The sequence below is a fragment of the Microtus oregoni genome, unplaced genomic scaffold, assembly GCF_018167655.1.
Source record: "Microtus oregoni isolate MIOR12 unplaced genomic scaffold, Mior012 000014F_ref0000157, whole genome shotgun sequence".
Taxonomy (NCBI): domain Eukaryota; kingdom Metazoa; phylum Chordata; class Mammalia; order Rodentia; family Cricetidae; genus Microtus; species Microtus oregoni.
Genome location: NW_024543073.1, coordinates 7,232,201 through 7,248,263, shown reverse-complemented (window position 1 = coordinate 7,248,263; position 16,063 = coordinate 7,232,201).

Below are 16,063 nucleotides of genomic sequence, written 5' to 3'. Positions count from 1 at the left end.
AAACATACATGCATATATGCGTACGTGTGTATAAATTCTCCAAACCACATGAACAAGGAAATAGTCCTCATTGTTTTTCACCTCCGTATCCTGGAAAGCTGACAAGTGAAGAAGGATGTATTAGCATGTATGTACCTTATGCTAACACTGCCTATGTATGCACCACTGATTTCACGTCACAGCTAGGAAAAGTGAATCATGGAGAAAACAGACACATGGAGAGGTTAAATAACTTCATCAAAGTCAACGAAAACTAAGTCATAAGCCAAGATCTAACAATCCCCAGTTTTAACATATGTATTCTAGAATGTTCAGTACCAGTTTTCATGTAATTTTTGTGCTCTATTGCAATCTACCCAGCTGCTAAGGACATGGGACAACCCCCTTGCAATTCCTATCTCCCCTCTAGAACACATGGACGTTTTGCCTTGAGACACTTGGTCTTTCCAAAGAAGGTCTTACTAAACACCAGTAGTTTCTCCAAGACTGAGAGACATGAGCTGAGTATTAATGGGTAAGCATGTTCACATCTGCTATGAAAGCCTATGGCAACCACTGTGGTTTCTGAGACATTTGAGATTCGGAAAAATATAATCTCTAGGTCCAGATGGGAGGGAAGACAGGGAGGAATTAGGTATAGTAGAGAAAGGGAAACTGTAGTCAGGATCTGTTATATGAGAAAAGAGTCTATTTTAATAAGATAGAAGAAAATTATTGAGGTCAGTTCTCTTTAAAGATACCTGAACCAGTTGTGTTTGGTTTTATTCTGGTCTGCTGAAAAAATGAATAATCTCATAGATTCTATCAAAGATACAGTTAAGAAATCATTATGGTGGGACTCGAAGGATGGCTCAATGGTTAAGAGGACTTCTGATGTTTGCAGGAGACCAGGTTCAGTTCCCAGCACCCACATGGGAGTTCACACCCATCTGTAACTCCAGTTCCAAAGCACATGGCACCCTCTTCTGACCTCCTCTCCTGTCCACTGTGGGCACCAGGTTTGCACATGAGCCGCCAAAACACACAAAATAAAATAAAGTTTTTTTTTAAAAAAATAAAGAAATGATTATGGAAATAAAAGATTAAGTACTTATTTCCAGAGGTCAGTCCAGTTAATCAGTATAGTCAGTTTGTCATTTTAGAGGCATCTTCAAGATAAAAAAAAAAAAGGAAGAAGAAGAAGAAGCAAAAGTAGTGCCCAGAATAAATCACCCATTCTAAATAGAGCTGTGTTTCTTAACCTGGGACACAACTTAACAAGAAGCCTACAATAAATTAGTGGAATTCTCCATGTAGCACAAAGTATACTTTGCTAATGAAAATCCAAGTAAGAGAATGTTTGGTGTGGGTAGTCACAATCACATTTGCTATACTGAGAAAAAGACTTGTCTTCTCAATTCTGAGGTTAAATTAGGATAGAGGATCTGGGCGTTGGAAACCAGCCTGTTTCCTCTGTTCTGTTGTTTTACTGCTTTCAGTATGGCTCAATGCCATTGTGTTCTAGTAAAAATTACCTTTGATGGACTGCTGGGAGAGCATGCAGGGTGTGGGAGTGTGGGAGCGTGGGCGAGTTCCTACAAATGGGAATAGAGTGGTTCTTTCGTCGCATTTGAGAACGGTGGTCAGAATCTTTAAGTCTATGGAGGGAAGCATTAGGGAATTAGAATATTTCTTGAAAAGAAGAAATTAGATCTAATTCCCGTTCCTCTGAGGCTTTTGTCCAAGTCTGAGAGCATCATCTTGGGAACTAATTTGGAGGATCAGAAGATCTCTGACACCTTAAGCAAAGGAGATGTAGGAGTGGAACGCGCTCTCGGAAGCCTGTGAATCAGGGTCTTATGCCCTCTTGTTAAGCAGTGTGACCTCCGGTGGGAAGGGTGATAGTTTATGTCCCTTTCTATAGCATCTTAACGGACAGATGCACAAAGGCAGATTGCATCCACATTCTTCTCCTCTTTCTGGTTTTTTTTTTTATTCTTTTCTGCAGATAGCATTCAACATTGTAGGGAGACTGGCTAAAATTTGGAGCTGAGGTCAGCTAAGCTGCATTGTCCTCTTCAATTGCAAAATTAAAAAATCTTTAATAGGAATAAAACAGATACAAATGAATATTTATAGTGGGAAAAGAAATCAGTACAAATTTTTTAAAAGGATCTGACATATAAATATTGGAGACCATTTTTAAAACTGTTTTGTTATCTATAGAACGTAATTCTATAACTTTGACCCCAGATGCATTTTTGATGGATTCTTCAAATAATGCTGAAATTAATGTGCCTTGTGTGAACATATTTATTAAAAATTCAAGCTTTTGTCATGGGAAATTTAAAATTTTAAATTTTTACTGGTACAGCCCTTTTGGCTATCAGTATGGCGATTTCTCAGAAAATTAAGAAGCAACCTACCTCAAGACCCTGCAATACCACTTTTGGATATATAGCCAAAGGATGCCCAATCATACCACAAGGACATGTGCTCAACTATGTTCATAGCAGCATTGTTGCCATACCCAGAACCTGGAAACAACCTGAATGCCCCCCAACCGAAGAATGGATAAGGAGAATGTGGTATTTACATAATGGAGTACTACACAGTGGAAAAAATAGTGACATCTTGAAATATACAAGCAAATGGATGGATCTAGAAAACCTCATATTGAGTGAGGTAACCCAGACCCATAAAGACAAACATCATATTTACTCACTAATAAGTGGCTTTTAGACATAAAGCAAAGCAATTCACAATCCCAGAGAACTTAGACAACTATGAGGACCCGAAGAGAGACATAAATGGATGTAATCTACATGGGAAGTAGAAAAAGACAAAATCTCCTGAGTAAATTGGGAGCATGGGAACCATGGGAGAGAGTTGAAAGGGAGGGGAGTAGAGAAAATTTTTTAGCTCAATAAAATCAATGAAAAAGTTTAAATTATAAACAGTTTAAAAAGTTTGATGATTTTATGTAAATTATGAAAGCAAATGTTAAATTTTGAGAAATCTTTCAGCGTGTATTGCATGTATGAATTAGATGATTTTAGAGCAATTGCAGAGTGTGTGTATGGGCTACTAATTAGTGTTAATGTATCTTCTTATTCTGTAAATGCTTTGTCATAGAGGTCCTTGCTGTGTGTCATAACTTGAATTTTTGATCATCTTAATTAGAGTCAAAATGCTATGCCACATCAGGAAAAAAATTAAACTTCCTTCAATGTGTTCATTTTGATTCACTCTCACTTGATTAATCCAATTGTCAAGCAATTTGAGAGCCAATTTACCATTTCTTCTTAAAATATATCTCTGTCTCTCAATGAATTACCCCTTTTTGGGAGTATCTGAAAAAAAATAGCTACTTTTTTTTGGTATATGAGTGTTTCTTTGATTCAATCACAGCTTTATTGGATTTTTTATATTCCAATAATAAAATTCAAAATTCTATTTAGTGATTTGTTTTTCTATTTTTTAATGAAAGGATGTAATGATAAAAGATGTATCTTTCAGACACATCTGTATTGAGTTCAACAACTTCCCACCTTTATTACTGAAAGATTCGAAACATCTGTCCAATTCTATTGTGAGATATTGGAGCGCTATATGTTTTAGTCTTTCAGGTCTTTCCAAAAACCTGATTGAGTGAGCCAATTGACAGATCTTCATTTCTCAGAGACTATGAAGATGTCATTTCTCATGTAGACAGAGTCAGGCAGTTTAAACCCAAATCCCCTCTGCTCCTCTCCGTTTTATCGGGCTCCTCCCATAGACATACATACATACACACCACAACACGTGGCTTTATTGCCTCCTTCACTCCTGCTGCATTTATTTTCACTTTACACACCACCCTTTCCAACACTATTTGTTGTGTTCCTTTCTTTCTCCTCACATTAGTATCTGAGTTTCACAGAGACAGGTCTGTTGCTTTCTGTCACAGACGTACAAATGCACACAGATCTGAATTTGGGAGGCCAGAACTTTAACAAAGTGTCAGTCAACCTGGTTCCTTCACAAGGCTCTCAGGGCTAATTGGCTACAAGCCTCTCTCCGGCTTCTGGAGGATGCAGACAACTGCTAGCAAAGCCTTGGTGGGAGGCTTCCTAGTTCCTATCTCTGCATCCATTCCCACGTGTCTTTCCTCTGTCTGTCCATGCTTCTGCATCTTTTCCTGCTCTGTTCTTCAAAAGGCATTGTTAAGGAAGCCATAGATGATTGCACTTGGGATCAGCCTAGCCTAGGTTGACCTCACCCTAGGATCCTTACCTTAATCACATTTTCAAAACCCTTGCTTTAAATTGAGGATTTTTCTCCTCTGGTGTGTTCTTCAGTTCAGCACATTGCGGAAGGGTAGCTTCCTGTCTTGTTCACTGCCGCATCCCTAGCACCTAGGACAGAACCTGAGAGGTAATTAGTGCTCCTTTATGTTTGCTGAATAAATACATTGAGGGCCTACAACACCCGAGATGTTGAACACATAGAGCACTGGGACTTAACTCATCCTAAGATGGTTCACTTTCTTTGCTCCATTTGCATACAGACCTAAGGATAAAAATGTTATCTCTTACAGTGTTAATATATTTTGGATTTCTTAAAATAAATATAGCACATGTGACTAGAAATCTGCAAATAATAAATCAATGGGCAGCAGACACATCTGGAATCACAAGTAATTTGGTTCCTCTTCCGTGCAAGTATTCTTATACTTTTCTGGTGGTGATGCATCTTTTCAAAAGACACAGTCTTGTCAACAAATGACATTTTCATCTGCAAGGTCTTTCCCCTTTGCCTAAGAGTATATTCAGGTATGAATGATACATGTAAATAAAAATTCCACTTCAAAATGCCAATAACAAGTTTTAATAGTGAAATTTGTTGTAAACATAGTCATGTCATTTTAAATTTGTTTTCTATGATTTGAACTTAAAATATCACAGATGAGCAAAATGAAAATCAGTGGAGGTGGGGGAGGCCAGAAACAGTTTCTAAGAGTTTATATTTTCAATTAAGATATCTCCTTCCCTACTCCCATATCTGTCCTTCCTCCATCTCGACCATCCCACTCCCCTAAGCTCTCCCCAACCCTCCCCTTCTCCTCTCTTTCTCCATCACTCCTTCCCTCTACCCCACCCCACCCCACCCCCGTCCCCAATGCTCCCAACTTTTGCCTGGTGATCTTGTCTGCTTCCAATTTCCAGGAGGATCTATATATGTTTTTCTTTGGGTTCACCTTATTACTTAGCTTCTCTAGAATCATGAACTATAGGCTCAATGTCCTTTGCTTATGGCTAGAATCCACTAATGAGTGAGTACATCCCATGTTCATATTTTTGGGTCTGGGTAATCTCACTCAGGATAGTCTTTTCTACTTCCATCTATTTGCATGCAATGAGGCTTGCCTCTGGAGGGGTTCCCAGGAGTCCACAGTGATGACCCCAGCTAGGATCCTGGGCAGTGGAGGAGAGGGTGCCTGAACTGACCTTGTCCTGTAGTCAGACTGATGACTATCTTGAATATCACCATAGAACCTTCATCTGGCGATGGATGGAGACAGAGACCCACATTAGAGTACTGGACTGAGCTCCCAAGGTCCAATTGAAGAGCTAAGGAGGGAGAATATGAGCAAGGAAGTCAGGAACCCCCACAAGAGGTTGGTCGACCCACTGAGACAGTGTGCCTGAGCTAATGGGAGCTCACTAACTTCAGCTGGACTGGGAATGAACAAGCATGGGATCAAAGTGGACCCTCTGAATGTGGTTGACTGTTGGGCAGACTGAGGGGCCAATGATAATAGCACTGGGATTTGTCTCTACTGCATGTACTGGCTTTTTGGGATCCTATTCTCTTTGGATGTATACCTTCCTAAGCCTGGATATAGTGGGGAGGGCCTTGGACTTCCCACAGGGCAGGGTGCATTGCCCTCTCTTAGGACTGAAGGGGGGTGGGAGGGAGAGGGTAGGGAGGAGTGGGAGGGAAGTGGGAGGAGGGGAGGAAGTGGGAACTTTGATTGGTATTATTTATAAAGTAATAAAAAAGAAAAAAATAAATTAAAAAGAAGAAAAAGAAGATTTGGATTCACCCTGAAACAAAGAGTTTATATTTTCCTGTGAAAACATTTACTAGAAATGCCAATGGCTCTCATTTCCTTTTGTATATTTACGTTTTATGAAAGCATTATCCAAATTGCCTGTTTCCTACATAATATCTGTGAGTCAGGAGATTATCCTGACTATGCAGTCTCTCCATTGTGATAATCAGACAGTATTGATAAAACAGCATTATTCATTTTTATGCTGTACTCATTCACAATTTAGTTACTTAATTAGACAATAAACTTAGAGCTTGTAAGCATGCTTAAGGCAACAGTTTACTCATAAATATTCAGACACAAATGTAGCATCATAATATCTTAAAAAAATCTCACTGAGCAAAAAGTAGATTACGTTTTGTTACATTTAAAGATGGTAACCTGATATCCCTTTGGTATGGGACAATGGTCTGTATTCTGTCAATTATATTTTAAATAAACTCTGAGTGGCTAGTAGCCAGGCAGGAAGTATAGGCAGGGAAATGAGAATTCTGGGAAGAGGTAAGCTCTTTCTGCAGTCCTAATCCAGTCACAGAGCAAGCAAGATGTGACTGCCTTGCCGAAAAAGGTACCAAGCCACATGGCTAACATAGACAAGAATAATGGGCTAATATATAAGAGTTAATAAGAAGCCTGAGCTAATGGGCCAATCAGATAATACTAATGTAGACCTCTGTGTGATTTCTTTGGGACTTAATGATTGCGGGAACCAGACAGGACAGAAACCCCTGACAATCTCTCTTTCTCTATTTACTTTCTTTGGTAAAATTATTCAATTAAAATATTAGTTTTCTAAGTGTTACAAACTCAGTGAAATATATGTAACAGGCAAGGGCATCCCCATTCTGTGCAGCAGCAGCATTTAGTTCATCTTATAGACTTGCCCTCTAAGATGCTCACATTTATTTCATCTTATAGACTTGTACCCATAGGAAAGATTCTCTCATTTAGTACATCTCATAGATTAATACTCATAGGCAAGATGCTCACATTCAGTTCATCTCATTGACTTGCACTCATAGGAAATAATGCTCGCTAAAGGGCCCAGAGAATATTTCAGGTAGAAGATTTACATTCTGAAAAGTTGATGCTTTTGCTAGTGAACAAGCCCCACATACATTCACACTGCATCACATTAAGTTGCTGATTTAAGTGCAAGATAAGCTATCTATATACATAGTAGTAAAACCATGTATCCTAGAAAGGAGATAGCACTTCTTATACCACCAATGCATTCATGCATTCAAGAGGAAAACTGCAACTGAGAAAGTTATTTCTCAAATTCTTTTGAGAAAAGGAAAATATTGAAGAATATTTTGTGGACTGATTGATTGACTGGCTACTGAGGTCACAGCCTTATTTAGTTCCAAGAATGACTTTCAGATGCTAATTAGACACGGGTGCTTTTAGGAAAATAAACATTATACAGTGACAGATTTGTTTTAATTTCTGAATATGCAAATGTATATTTTTAAAAGTAAAATGAACTTTTAGAATGCATTCTTTAAGCTTTCTTTTCTGTTCTTTCTATGTATTGAAATGTCTTTGGGTGATAAAATCGGACCAGTTGAATCAATTTGTTTTGGTCTTCTAGTTCTTATTGTTGACTATGGGGGAAAAACAAGCTACAAGGTCCTAATGAAAATGTTTTAATATAGGCTAAGGGACTGAACTTATGACTTAGTGATAATAACTGTTATTGTTATCTCAGAGGATCCAGGTTTTGTCCCCAGAATCCACATGGTAATTCACAACTATCTGAAACTACAATCCCAGGGGATTCAAATCTCTCTTCTGATATCCATGACATTAGGCACACATGTGGTATACATGCAGGCAAAACACTCATAAACATAAAATAAAACAAATATATAAAAAGAGAAGTGCTTAAAATCATACTTAAATAAGCATAAACTATTATCAGTGTCTACTTTTTTTTCTGAAAACATAGCTCTTTGTCTTTGAAAAATATGAACACATCAATTTCCCCTCAAAATCAAACTGACAAGAAACAGTTGCATCTAGTTCCTAAGCACAAAGGGACCTCCCTGCCTTTGTTTCTCTATAAAACCTGTATTTTATTCTTGATTGTTTTGTTAGCTTGCTTTGTTTTTTACTAAAACTTTGTTGGGTGCCAGAATATAACTTTTTTTTTTTTACTATAACTTTGTTAGGTGCAAGCATCTAAAATAACACCTTTGCTATGATAAACAGATACTGATAGGATCATGCAGGGGACAGATGGAATTGTAATGCATACCTGATGTGGAAAGTCCTTCTGTCTATGTATTGCTTTCATTGGCTAAAGAATAAAGCTGTTTGGGCCAATGGCTTAGCAGAGTAAATCTAGGTGGAAAATCAGAACAGAGATAGAGAGAGAGAATAGGAGGAGTCTAAAAGAGACGCCATGTAGCTACCAAAGGAGTAAGATGCAGCCACCAAAACCTTTCCAGTAAGCCATAGCCTTGTGGCAATACACAGATGAGTAGAAATGGGTTAATTTAAGATGTAAGAGTTAGCCAGGAATATCCCTAAGCTATTGGCCAAGCAGAGTTGTAATTAATAAAGTTTCTGTGTGATTATTTGGGTCAGGGTAGACGGGAAATGGATGAACAGATTCTATTTACACATGCCTTCTAGTGATCTGAGGTCAACGAGCTGTCCTGTAATGGTGCAGGTAGTTTAGCTTGATGGAAGATGTGGTGGTTGCTTAGGTCCGGCAGGACACCATCACTTGTCTCATTTTAAAGCCCTGCCCCCTTCTACAGTATGCCCTGCTCTCTGGGACCCACTTCACAGCGTGTCTTAACTTTTGCTTCTGTGCTGTTGTCCAGCTCACACTCTAGTCGATGGCCTTTCCACCTGTCTCTGTGAAGTCCAGAAATAATATAGTTGCCCTGTAGAGTCAAGCTCTTATTCCTTCTTCAAGAAATCTGTCTGAGGACTGTCAGGAAGGAAACATGACATGGCACAAAGGAAACTCAGATGGAAGAACGATGCAAGGTTATTTAGCTATTCCTTTGAAGAAATAACAGCAGGTCTGCTGTAGAACATGCTCTCGTCATTTTGTAGTAAATGTCCCAATGGAGAAAGGGTGATCTGGTTGGAAGTGTCGCCCATGGCAGCTAAAGGGGACAGTGTTAAAGGAAGGTGGTAGTTTTCTTTTGACCGAGTTGGCAAAAGATGGCTGTGTAGAGAGACATTGTGCGAAAGAGCCTAGAATTTGCCTGCTCCAGAGAACCTATCCTCCCTACTGGCTGTTGCTGTGGTTAAAATAAACAGGACAAGAATATTAAGCAGGGAAAACCCTCCTAGCTATAGTAAGTGGAGTCCTTATGCTTGGATGAAGAAAATAGAGTAATCTTGAGCTGTCCTGCAAGCTGAAAGCCCAGATAGCTTCTGTCCAATTTGTGTGCTCTCCCCCGGGATTCCCGCCATATTTGGAGTTGTGCAATGGACTTGGATGGTGGCATGTTCCCGCAAGTTGGCAGACACTCAGTGAACAGAATGACTGATTTGCCGCTCAGGCCGCATATGCCAACTGAACAGCCAAGCAGGCATTGCCTGGGGGAAATACCAGCTTCAATGGAAAAGAGCTCTAGTTAAAGAGATTAGGTATTTATCAGTGCCAACTACTATTGTCCATAGTGTTTAAATTTTTCCAAAAATGTACATGCATGACAAATAATTGAAACAATAAAAATATGTGCAAGGATGCAACTCTTTGGCCCTAGATTCCCTGTTCCCCAGCTCCCTCTTCCTGGTAGGCACAATTACCTTTGTTAATTTCTTATGCAAATTTAGAATGAGTACATAAACAAGCACACAGCTGCTTTTAGCTGTTACGTATATTGATAGTTTTCAATTAGAAAATCAATTTAATTGTAATAATTACAATCACTTCAGTGTGGTTTTTTTATTCCTGTACTTCACGCATTATGAATGTGATAGCAGGCTGGAGGGAAATGATAATATTTCTGCTGTAAACTTAGAAATGTCAGTCTTATAAATTTTAAAACTTCTTTATTTGCATTAGACATATTCATCGTAGAAAATTTATACAGGCATCCAGAAGTATGAACTAATTTTAATGCAGCACTCAAAACTTATGTCCAGTACTTTAGACTTGTTACATGTGACTTTACACACATACTTACAGATTTGGATAATAGGATCATTTCATGTGTCATGTTTGTAACTTGGTGTTTTCTCCAAACATTCTTTTACATGTCTGATATGATGAACACTTGTTCTAGAAAATTTTTTAATAATTCAGATGCCAACTTAGGAAAGCTGTCTAAATCCTGTTAGTGCTGTGAAAATATTCTACACATCTGTTCCTTCTCCTTGGGAAAATTCCCAGAAAAAAAAAGGCTTATGGAGTCAAAGAATAAATTATTGTGTTAGATAAATTCGTGTGCTAGCTTCCAGATATGTAATCGCTCACAGAAACTTTCAATGAAACCAATGATTTCTGTAGTTGTTTTGTACCTCTGTCCTAATCCTAATACAAGGATTTTCAGTGTGCAATCCGAGAAAAGGGGGCTTGGCGCACCTATGTGACATTCTTCTCCTCTTTTTCATAGGCTTATTTTACATGGTATGGTAAAATATTCTGAGAGAGAAGGAGAGCTTTCAATACAGTGCCCTCTTGCCGCTGGGCCCTGGGAATACAAGTGAATTCCTAATGTACTGGTGCCTGCCGGCTCGTATAGCCACAGCCCAATTTGTCAACCTGATTGGTCAATGACCCCTGCTTTTTTCCTATGACCCTCAAACCTGATTTCCCCACCTAAACCCAGTTCTTCATGACGAAAACTGCTCAGACAACTGCCAAAATCTTAGTTCAGAAAGTTGAACCCAGAAAATTGGCTTCTTGTGTTAAAACACTTCTTGGGAGGGTCTGTCTTTTAAGTAAAATCCTAGTGTTTTGAACATCCATTTTGTTTCTATGTGCATGTTTTGTGTACACGCAAGCACTCTTGAATAGGGGTGCTTGGGAGGCAGGAAAAGGATGTTGACTCTGGAGCTGGAGTTGCAGACAGTTGTGATCCACTCAATATGTATTCTGAGACTGAAATTCTGTAAGAGAAACATTACTCTTAATGACTGAACCATCCCTCCATCCCCAAATGTCTGGATGTCATGGATTTAAAAATCCATGTCATCAATAATCCCAAACAAACCACTTCTTTCTAGTTCCCTCCTTTAAGGAATATTAGAATCATTCATGAAATCTAGGTTTTAGCAAGCTTGTTATGTCTCCTAGTACTATCAGAAGCTATACCCATAATGTACGTCTCACCAATATGACTGCACAAATATGATCTGAGCACAACGACACAAGTGGACATACCAAGGTGGATGGGGGAAAGCCCACAAGGCTTCAACCCTACACAAAGAACTATAGACAACTAAGAAAACTGTGAGCTAGAGAGGTATCTTTCCCAGGGAAGAATACCCGCATTGGTTGACTAAGTTCCAAATAGTCAGTCCTGGAAAAATATATACAAGTAACATTTTATGAATTGAATGTTATATTAGGGCTATTTAAGTATGTACATATACATACATTCGTTCGAGGACAACTAGTGAAAAAAAGAAATCTTGAATTAGAAGGGGAGTGAGAAGGGGTAAATGGGAGGTGTGGAGCAGAGAAAGGGAAGGGAGGAACATTGTCATTGTGATTATATTATAATCTTAGAAATAAAATAAAAAATCTAAAAAGTATCACTATAAATCTTCATTAGGCCTTGTTAGCGGATCTTTTCTATTATGGTGAGATAGATACGGTTTTAGTTGGCTGGGCAGAGGAGGTAGGAAGGGATTGATGACGTTTTAGTCATCATTTATCCAAATGCATTTTGTAATGCTACAAATGTACAAAAACTCCTTATAATATTAGCATTGGAAATAATGAGATTAGCGCTGGGCTTGATTGGCCTGCATAATCTGTTGCCAAGAATAGATTGAGAACGGAAAAGACATTAGTAAATATGGAGTCCCTAGCTCTACTGCAGAAAATATTCTGAAGCATTAGGGCTTATTTTTATAATTGAATTAATATTTAGTCTTACTTCCAGTTTTATCAAGTGAGTGTTAATGGGGAAATTAGTTGGCTCCAATAAAGTTATTTCTTTTTGTATAAAAATAATGAATCTGCTTAAAATGATAGCTTAATACCTCATTTTCTTGACTTCTAATTTCTAACGAATGCAGATATTTAACAAATAAGTATTTGGATGCATAATTATCAAATTATCATTTTTACTTGCAGTATTTTTCATCTGACTGAAGACAAGTTTTTAAATATATTATATCTCACTTAAAAAGTAGACTTCTTAAAGACTAAACATTTGTATGTAAATAACTAGAACAAAACTGTGTGAGGTTTAAGTACATATCACCAGTGCTTATGTGGTAGATATTTTGAAGTGATTAGGCATAGAGCATGATGAAACATTCATGGTTTGTCCCTCTACAAAGATGATAGAGTAATGAAACTGGTCATGGAGCACCTTTCCCATGGAATGTTTTACTTATACACTTTGGCTATCAAGTAATTCCAAAACGTGGCGCTAAAACAATGTTAATCATATATTACTCTGCGTACCTGGAAGCTGAACATGGTTAAGTGAAATGGCTGGTCTTTGTGTAGGTCTTATATTTCCAGCTGAGTTATCTAGAGTGTCTTCCACTCAAGCATCTGGTGGTTGACTCTGGCTACAGTCTGGACTTCATTTGCTCTCTTTGCTCTCATTCTCTTTCTCCCACCCCACCCCCTCTCTTGATGGTTTGAGCTTCTCCACAGAATAGTGGTTGGGATCCAAGAAGCAGCATCCTCACAGAGTGTACTCTCTGTACTAACTGACTTGAAAGCATGTAATAATGCTTTAACCACATTTCCTCAGTTAGATCATCAGCCTGGTCTAAGGTTTGAAATGAAAAGATAAAGGGTCTGTGCAGAGAAGACCAACAACTATGTGTGATAACCTGACTATGTCTGTGTATTTCTCTCTGAGAAGCACAAATGGCTGTGGAGGATGGGAGTAGGATCCACTAATGCCGGGTGAGGGTATCCCTGAGCACAACACTAGAGCTTAGATGCAGAAATGGTGAGAGAGGAGGAATGGAGGAGATACAAAAGTTTTATAGATTGTGTATATTCAGAGGCATAGGGAAAGGAAAATGGAAAATTCTTCTACTTATAGGACAAACCAGAAATAACTAAACAAGATACACATGAAGTTTTGCGGAGTGTAGGTAAAGTAAAATGGTTTGGCTAACTTCATATAATTTTCAGAGAAAAAAAATACGCCGCTGTATTGTTGAATTGGGTTTATATTTGGAAATGATGCAATAAGTTATTAAACGTGGCCTCTAGGTAGATAAAGGGAAACAGAGGAGGCCTCCTAAATCTAGGTTCCATTTGCTTTCAGGAAAATTTAGTAATAAATGTGGCCCTAGTGGCCATTGTGGCCTGAGGTTGGGTGACTTGCAGTTGAGTGCAAAGCCTCTTTAGCCCTGATGACATCTCATTGGCAGGATCGTGGTCAGAAAGTAGATGACACCATGCACTCTTCTCAGAGCCAAATCTGTTGTTCACTTAAGGAAAATGACTTTTACTATGAGCTTATATTTTACCAACAATTTTGGTTGGAAATGGTGTTTTCTTTCTGAAATTGTGGTAGACCTTGTGTTTTTAGTATTTAGATGGCCCTACTTGAAGAAATACATCTTATAGGCTCTAATACTTAATGCTCCTCTGACAAGGAGGTTTGTTACGAAACATTTCAAAGCCTTTGCATTCGATACTGTTAATCAGTCAGTCTTGAATGTAAAAGGATAATATAAGTTCACTGGAATACACCGAAAAATTGTATTTTTTTATTTTTTATACTGTTAAAGGATTATTTCTGGTTATTGTTATCTGCTACTATCAATATCTATCACTAAGGCTGAGATTATATGAATATAATATTATTTTTCTTATATGGGATTTTTGTGAGGATTAAAATGTTAATTCTTAAAAAGAACTCAAGAAACTAGACTGTAAAAAAACTAATTAACCCAATTATAAAATGGGGCAATGAGTTGAACAGAAAATTCTCAACAGAAGAAGTTCAAATGGCCAAAAGACACTTAAGGTCATGCTCAACTTCCTTAGCGATCAGGGAAATGCAAATCAAGACAATTTTAAGATTCCATCTTACACCTGTCAGAATGGCTAAAATCAAAAACACCAATGATAGCCTTTGCTGGAGAGGTTGTGGAGAAAGGGGTACACTCATCCATTGCTGGTGGGAATGCAAACTTGTGCAACCACTTTGGAAAGCAGTGTGGCAGTTTCTCAGGAAATTCAGGATCAACCTACCCCTGGACCCAGCAATACTACTCTTGGGAATATACCCAAGAGATGCACTATCATACAACAAAAGTATATGCTCAACTATGTTCATAGCAGCATTGTTCGTAATAGCCAGAACCTGAAAACAACCTGGATGCCCTTCAATGGAAGAATGGATGAAGAAAGTATGGAATATATACATATTAGAGTATTACTCAGCAGTAAAAATCAAGGATTTCTTGAATTTTGTATGCAAATGGATGGAAATAGAAAACACTATCCTGAGTGAGGTAACCCAGACCCAAAAGAGGAACATGGGATGTACTCACTCATATTTGGTTTCTAGCCATAAGTAAAGGACATTGAGCCCATAATTAGTGATCCTAGAGAAGCTAAATAAGATGGAGAACCCAAAGAAAAACATATAGGCATCCTCCTGAAATATTAACCTTCATCAGGTGATGAAAGGAGACAGAGACAGAGACCCACATTGGAGCACCGGACAGAAATCTCAAGGTCCAAATCAGGAGCAGAAGGAGAGAGGGCACGAGCAAGGAACTTAGGACCGCGAGAGGTGCACCCACACACTGAGACAAGGGGATGTTCTATTGGAAACTCACCAAGGCCAGCTGGCCTGGGTCTGAAAAAGCCTGGGATAAAACCGGACTCGCTGAACATAGCAGACAATGAGGACTACTGAGAACTTAAGAACAATGGCAATGGGTTTTTGATCCAACTGCACATACTGGCTTTATGGGAGCCTAGGCAGTCTGGATGCTCACCTTACTAGACCTGGATGGAGGTGGGGGTTCCTTGGACTCCCCACAGGGCAGGGAACCCTGATTGCTCTTTGGGCTGATGAGGGAGGGGGACTTGATTGGGGGAGGGGGGAAATGGGAGGCGCTGGCGGGGAAGAGACAGAAATCTTTAATAAATAAATAAATTTTAAAAAAAGATGAAAAAAAAGAAAATAAAAGCTATAACTCAAAGGAAACATTGAGACTCAACATCAGATTGTAATTGTTCAAGGCCACTGAGTATTGCATAGCTAATTAGGATTAAAATCCATAGAATGAAATTTCAACTCAGCATTCTTTCATTTATGCTAAACCATCTCATTCATTTTTAGCTGATTATGTGTTCCTCGTGTTGTTGACTTTCTTATATGAATGTATTGGCTTCCTAAAGAAACTATAGGCATAGGTAAATGACACCATGAGCCATAAGCTCTAAAGGAAGTTTCTACAATTTTATAGGGACTCAGAATTCATTTGTTCATTATGAGCTCTTAGCTTCATAGATGTCAACCTGAAATTGTTATTCATCTCATATTTTTTCCTTTCTCTTTCAGTAGTTTAGTATATAAGAACAGCAAGCCATGGCAATCTTCGGAACAAAATTAGAATTCCACAGTGCACAGCCACAGTCTCCTCCCTCTGAAATTCCCCAGAGAGGAGCAGGCAATTTTCTACTACATTTCTCTAATATGAAGAAATAATTTAATTCATCTCTGCTTCAGTTGCATTGGATATATGTATATATAGAGAGAGAATTTGTATTCAGCATCACTCAATCACAAAAGAATTCCACACCAATTTAGCTTATTGTGTAAATTCAACCATAACCCAGGCAATAAAATG